We start from the raw sequence: 7,816 nt of genomic DNA, 5'->3' as shown, positions 1-7,816 counted from the left end.
AGGGAAATGTTTGTTTTCTCGGGAAAAGTTTATAAAGTGGAATTGCCCTGAGGACCCCTTCTCTCTTACCTCCTTTCAGGGCTGATGCCTGCGGTCAGTGGCTCTTCTGTCGTTAAAGGTGTGGGGTTGTGTAGTGTGGCCACCCTGCCTTCCACCTCTAGGAGCCAACCTCCTGTGGATAGGACCAGGGGCCCCAGAGAGCTGTCCAGTAAAAATCAGAATTATAAAAAAAATTGCAGCTACCGTTTATCAGGAATTAACCAAGACAATCTGCTTAACATACACTAACTTGATTAAACCTCACAACAGTCTGGGGAGATGGAGATTATTATAGCCATTGGACAGGTAAGGAAGCCGAGGCCTGCCTCTACCTTCAAGTCCTGGACTCACCTCTAAAAGCTGTGTGATGCTGGGCAAGTAACTTTCTTTCTTTTTTAAAAATATGTTTTTGTTGATTTTAGAGAGAGAGGAATGGAGAGGGAGAGAGAGAGAGAGAAACAACTATTGGTTGCCTCCTCCAAGAACCCCAACAAGTGACTGAACCTGCAACCCAAGTGTGTGCCTTGACTGGGAATGGAACTGGCAACATTTTGGTGCATGAGACGATGCCCGACCAACTGAGCAACCCGGCCAGGGCACAAGTAACTTCCTTAACATTTCTGCTTCTATAACTTTCACTGGATCAGGATGCATAAAAAAGTCTTTCTCTGGATACAGACCCTATCCTCACCCCCAGGCCTCCTATCCAGTCTCACAGTAATTCACAGACGGTTGTCTAGGAAGGGGCAGCAGAGAATCCTGGGAGAATGAGAGGAACTGTCCCATTCTAGAAATGATGGTTTAAGACTTAGGCAGAAACACAGGGTCCTGCACAATCCTCTCCGCCCATGTCTTGTTCCTGGGAATTCAGCCCTGCATTAGATAATTCACCTCCCCACCAGGTGAATATCATAAAAGGCACAAGTGAACCATCTCTCATCTGGTTGAAAAGCCCACAGCTGGCCCCCTTCTATTACAGAACTCATTGGTAGCCAGCAAACGAGTGAAATCGAGCAAACTCAGCAGAAGAAAAGTGAGGGCAGTGGGAACTTACGATGGCTTAGGGGAGCTAGTGAGAGTCCCGGTAGCATGGGGGATAAAAGAAAGAAATTGAACTAATGAGCCTAGTCTCAAAGGAGCAACTTAGCAGGCCACATAAAGAAACCGCAGAAAGCATGGGGGAGGTACGACTGGAACCAGGAGCTCAAATGCTGTCCATCCTCTCTAGCTCTTATTTCTGTTCCCTCTGAAAGTTGCCTTCGTTTTCCCATTCACCCAGGCCTTCATCCAGAGCCAATGGCTGTGGCAACCCCAGCTTTACTGCTTTCCCTTGAGTGACCAAGAAAGGAAAGGTGGGATCTCTTACTTCAGGTTGAGTTGAAGAATTTCTCGGAAAATATAGGTAGTGACCAAATTTTAAAAAGGAACACAGCCCTGCAGTAATCAGAATGGCTATTAACCTTATTGATGTAACAGAATTCTAACACGAGAGTGGCTTAAACAAGTTAGCTATTTTTTTCACCCATGTAATACTCCAGATATAAGCAGGCCAGGGCCCGTGAGGTGACTGTTTTGCCCAGGACCCAGGCCCCTTCCGTTCTTTTGCTCTGCCATGTCTAGGTATTATTTTCACCAGCATGGCCTAGGAATACTCACTATCACATCTACATCCAACCAGCAGAAAGAAGAAAAAGGCGAGTGAAGGAAGCACTGCTTGGCTTTAACAGCACAACTCAGAAGTTATACGCATCAATTCCACTCACATCCTATTGGCCAGAATATAGTCACATGGCCACACCTAGCTTCAAGGGAAGCTGGGAAATGTAGTCTTTAATCTGGGAAGCGATGTACGCACTAAAAAGCAGGAGTTCTACTAGTACTGTAGATGGGAGTTTGTTCATCCAGGATGACATTCATCTCTACCACGGCCATCCAGGGGCAGAAAGATTCTGGAAACAGAAGAAACCCCAGAATATAATCTGCAGCTAAGAACGTGTTCCATCTCCACCACTCTTCTCTGCGTCTCTGGATGTCTGCTTTATTTTCCTCTCCTCTCTTTCTGAGCCCCTTCACTCCCAGGGCAGGTAGACTATGGCCACCTCGCCACTTCCAGGCTGACACATATAGTGCAGGAAAGTAAATCAGCTTGACTCCAACACAAATGGAACTGGAATGAGCACTCACTGCCAAGTGAAGTAGATTATAACTAAACTCTGGGTAAGAAAGGGGCAGTTAAGAACATAATGAAGTCAGGGTATTACCTTATAAGAAATAATTGTAAAATTATGTTAACAAGAGGAATATTAAATTCTCATGCAGGTCTAAAGGGTATGTATGGGGCAGAGGTGTATTTTGGAAAGAAATTAACTCTTGATGTGATGAGGTCAGTTTGATTTTAAATACTCTAGGGAACCAGCTACGAAAACATACAGATAAAGAGATGCTCCAGTCCATCCATGGGGATAAAAGCAGTTCTCATAGCCCAGATAGCAGGCCCTGAGTGAGAACTGTCCTCTACAGACACCAGAAACCAAGGCAGGAGAAGCGTAGTTGTTGGTCAGAGCCCCAGGCTGGTAGCTCTGCCAGGCTCCAGAAGGGACTGATGGAAATGGAGACTTGATTTTGGTGGCATGGGGCCCAGATTCAATGAGAGGGAAGGTGAAAGGGTGGGGTGCTCTAGGGGGTAAGGGATCAAGAGAGAGGCCTGGGGAAGGGTGGGGAAAAAGAAAACATTAGGAAAGGAGGAACACCCACGTGGGACGTACTTCAAAGTCTAGGCCCAGGGACACACTGAGAAGAACCTGTGGTCAAAATGGTCAGACCAGGCTCCGCAGCCGTGACACTGCACCAGAGCCCCGAGCCCTTAAGCAAAGAACCTTCAAACTCCCCCCAGAGTCTAGTGTCCCCACGTTCAGTTTGGGGATAGCAGGCAAGTCTCTCTCCAGAGTAAGGAGGGAAGCAGCCCCCGCCTTCACCGCCAGGCAGCGGGACGCTCTCATTGTCAAGTGTGAGGTGGCAGGACAGGGCCATTGTTTGGGGACTGCTGAGCAGAGGAGGGGTCCACCCGCAGACCGCGAGCCAGATGCCCAAATGGTGAAGAAGTTAGCTAGAGACCCGCTGTGTTAGTTTGCTACGGCTGCCATAATGAAGAACCACAGGCTGGGACGTTGAGACAACAGACATTTGTTTTTTCAGAATTCTGGAGCCTAGGAGACCAACATCAAGGTGCCAGCAGGGCTGATTTCTTCCGAGACCTTTATCTTTGGTTTGTAGACTGCGGTCTTCTCCTTGTATCCTCACATGGTCTTCCTTCTGTATGTATCTGTGTCCTAATCTCCTTTTCTTATAAGGACACCAGTCACATAGGATGAGAGCCTGCCTCGGTGAACCCATTTAGCCTAATTACCTCTTTTAAGACCCTACCTCCAAAGATAGTCACATTCTGAGGTTAGAACTGGGGGTTAAGGACTTTGACATATGAATTTTGTGCAGACACAATTCAGCCCATAACATCCACCCTAATGAACCCAAAGGGGAGCTTGCCTAGTGCTTTCAATGTCAAATATTAGCCACAAGAAGAGGCTGATTCGACACTTTCTTATTTTCGATCACAAATCTTGGGAAAGAGGATTTGGGGTTGGTCCAGTTTAAGACAGATGTGCCACCCTGGTCCAACCAGCTATGCCCAAGGATTGGGACTTGTCCAGAACAAACACGACTGCCAAGGCTCTCCCCGTGGTGGCTGCACGCTACTGGCCTGTGGCCTTGACAGACACTCCATGTATCCCACCCGAACAAACTCAGACTCCTCAGTGGGTCCCAGAATCCTTCACTGCCCGCCCCTTAACCTCTGCTTCTCAGTCGCATCTCCCGCCAGCCCTGCGCAGGTTCTGGGCTTCACCCACGCTAAGGTCCAGCTCCCTGGACTCACCTCGCTGAAGCCTCGGGCTCCCTCTCCCTCTCTGCCCCTTTGGCCACCTGACAAGCTCCCACTCTTATTTCTATTTCAAAGTCCAGCTGGAGCATTTCCTTTGGAAAACCTTTCCTGACTTCCTGTAGAGTCCGACTCCCTCTTTTGTTTCATTCTGTGCCTCGTATGTACTTTTTTTTGTAACACCTAGGACACTGCATCGCCAGTGTCGTTGGACTGTTTTTCTCTGTAGGCAGACTGTGGGTTCCAGAAGAGCAGGGAAAATGTACCTCCCTGCCCCGGAGTCTAGCACAGCGCTTACTTTGTACTCAAAAACTACCTGTGGAATGAATGAAGGTTATGAACTTGGCATCATGGAATACACATGGATAAAACACGAGTCCCTGCTTTCTGGGTGACAGGAAGACGTCAACATGAATAATGATTATGAAAATAAAGGCATAAACTAGGAGCTAAGGGAGTGCGCAGGGAGCTGCCGTGTAAACTGGGAGAATTATGAGGGACTTCTCGGGGGAGGTGACTTTAAGTATGGTCACTAAGGATAACCAGAGTTACCCAATGGTGTTGCGGGGGAAAGGGAATTGGAACGAGAAAGAATATGAACAAGGAATGGGGAGGGACACAGCGGGCTTAGAGATGTGCTGTGGAGCCATCATGGGAACTACAGGGCCATGGCTACCAGGTGTTTTTTGTTTTTTAAAAAAAAATATATCTTTATTGATTTCAGAGAGAGGAAGGGAGAGGGAGAGAGACAGAGAAACATCAATGATGAGAGTCATCAATCGGCTGCCTCCTGCAGGCCCCCGACTGGGCATGGAGCCCGCAACCAGGGCATGTGCCCTGACCGGGAATCGAACCCCCGTCGCCTGGATCCCGGGCGGACACTCAGCCACTGAGCCACGTCCAGCCGGGCAGCCAGGCGTTCTGAGAAAATGGGCTCCCAGTCGCACCTGGGCCTCTCGGCCCCTCTCAGGAGCAAGCTGGGGAGAGAGGCTGCTTTGTGGCGGTTACCCACGGAGCCGCCAGCTCTCAGGGCACCCCGCAGAGCCCGTCTCCGTGGATTTTCTCAGGTGGAAGGGCAGGCTCAGGGCTGCCAGCAGCCTTGACGCGCAGCCTTCAGAGCCCGAGCGGGGCGGCCCCCCGAGCCCCCGCCGCCTCCACTCGCAGAACTTTCCCTAAACCTCTCTGACTTCACTCCGCGCTGACAGCCACACGGTCACTGCGCTTCTCTGAGCCTCAGGCGCTCATCTGGGGAAGGTGATAATGGCCCCCAGGGTTGTTGTGAGGATGAAAGGGGACTCAGGCACTCAGCTAACAGGGGCCATTGCATGTAATTTTGTAAATAAAATGTGCTTGTCTCGCCTCCCCTGAGGAGAGGATCCACGCCTTATACTGCCCAACCCATAGTTATGGCCGAGAACTGTGTGCGGAATCCACGACTGCCTAGAATCCTAGGACTTTCAAACTGGGAGATGTCTAAGAAATCAGCTATTCCAATCTTTCATTTTATACACACACAAAAGTAGAGACTCCTGACTCCACCATATGTAATCTTGGCTATTTCTTAGTCTTTCTTACCCAGTTTCTTTGGCCTTAAAAATGGAGCAGCTATTTTATTGGATTGTCTAGAGGTTAAATGAGTAAATATATATGATGCATTAAGACCAGTGTCTGGCACATAATAACCATCAATAAATGTTATTACTTTATAAGGTGACTAAGACCGGCCCAAGGCCACACGCCCAGCAGCAGGCCTGAAGCACTGCTCCTGCCTCCCAGGCCATCACTTTCCCCATGACATCTCCCTGCTCTGGAGGGAACAAACGCTCCTTATCCTGATTCCTGGGGTGTGGAATTCACATGGCGTTCCCAGGTCCCACGAGGGTGCAGGGTGACCCTTAATTCCTGAGGAGAACTTCCCAGCGAATCTGATCATCAGTCAAATCGAGGTCTTGGCAGCCTGGAGTCTCACCATCTCTGAGCTCCACCTCTGCTTGCAACAACTCCTTCCTCTGCAATTATGTGGGTCAGATTGTCTCAAGCAGGGCAGACTGAGACCCCCTGCTCTCCCACCAGGGGACATTTGACAATATCCAGAGGCATTTTTAGTTGTCAAAATTGGGGTGAAGGGTGCTATTGGCATCTAGTGGGTGGAGGCCAGAGGTGCTGCTAAACATTTTACTCTACACAGAACACTCCACAACGAAGAATTATTCGGTCTAGAAAATCACTGAGCTGCTGTTGAAAGACCCTAATGTAGATGTATGTGCATTCGGATGCAAATACGTGTCTGTGTCACATCTGTTTACAGCTACATAATCAGCAGGTTATGGAAAAACAGAAGCTTTGGCATTAAAGACACTGGGGTTCAGATTCCAGCTCTGCCACTTACTAGCTGTGGGACCTTGGACATGATACTTAACTTCTCTGACCCTCAGCTTCCTCATCTGTGAACTGGAGATAATTATGCTGTAGTGAGACTTTTTGATGGTACACAGAAAGCACCTAGTAAGTGCCTAAGACATAACTGGTAGGTAGTAGGTGTCGTCTGTTATTACCCATCTCCTCATTTTTGTAAGGTATGTAAATATGGATACTTGAAAATGTTAGTTGGGAATGCGCCAGAAGTTGGCTGACAGAAGACAGATTATTGGATGCTGGTGAATAATTTAGGGCCAAGGAAGGCTGCAAGCAAGAGATGGGAACCTGGCCAAAGTAAACAGGAGAGTGTGGAGGCAGAGATAGTGGGGGGAAATTCATACACACTTGAGAAATTATCATTCATTCACTTATTTTAAACTGTTATAGGCCAGGCTCTATGCTAGGCATTTTATAAACATGGTTCATTTAATAAAAATTTAGTGAGCACCTACTATGTACTAAGCACTGTAGTAACACATAATTCATTTGTTCATATCTTTATTTATTCTGTGTTATTCATTGAGCACCTACTCTGCACCAGACATTATTACTATTTCCATGCATTGCTCCCTCCCCACTCATTCATCCACTCACTCATTAATTCATTATTTAATTAACTCATTCAACAGTTGTTTATAAGACCCTATGTTGTATCAAACGCTAGGTTAACTGCTGATGAAAGGTTAAAAGTTCTAGAAAAGGCAGAGATGGGTGATCGGCAGACCTTCATCTAGGTTGAGAACTGCAAGGGAAGCAAAGATTCTGGGCTTTGCGGGATTATGGTACAACCTGCTTCGTGGTCAAAGCTTGGAGGAGAGAAGGCGCTGGCGAGTAGAACTTCATTTTCCCAAGGCCCCAGGTCATCAGCGACGTGGAGGTGAATGATGCAGGCTGAGGGCTAAATTAGGCCCGGTGGGTGGTTTTCTGGGGCTTGGCTGCAGAGAACATAATCTGCTTCAGCTAGTTAAAGCACAGATCTCTTGGGCTTTGGGTCTGGGCTTTGTTCATTGCTTTGCACTGCAGTGGATTTTAGAGTCATTGGAAAAATGGAAGAAGCAGCTTCTAGGCTGAGCTCTCAGGAGGGACCCTCAAAGCAGCACAATAGAATGGAGCCCCAAAGAAACCTCTGCTCCCACTGTAGGGGAGGAACAAACCTTTCTCTACCTCCAAGTTTCTTCTGGCTGGTCTAATAATCAAATAGACAGGTCTACCAAGAAGTTCCTCAACATATGTGACAGTCATGATCAGATAAGATTTTAGCTCTCATTCTGTAAACTAAATGGGAACAACTCTCTGAGCACTTTACTTTCACTAAGTCAAATTTGAACCCCAGCCTCATTCCATCGGCCAGGTGGGACTCCAATCCCAGCCACTACTACCAGAGCACCCTCGCACTCTCCAAGACTAGAAAAGAGCCTCAAAGTT

Source organism: Miniopterus natalensis, chromosome 3 (genome assembly GCF_054644295.1).
Source record: "Miniopterus natalensis isolate mMinNat1 chromosome 3, mMinNat1.hap1, whole genome shotgun sequence".
Classification (NCBI taxonomy): domain Eukaryota; kingdom Metazoa; phylum Chordata; class Mammalia; order Chiroptera; family Miniopteridae; genus Miniopterus; species Miniopterus natalensis.
Note: the sequence above shows the minus strand (reverse complement) of the source record.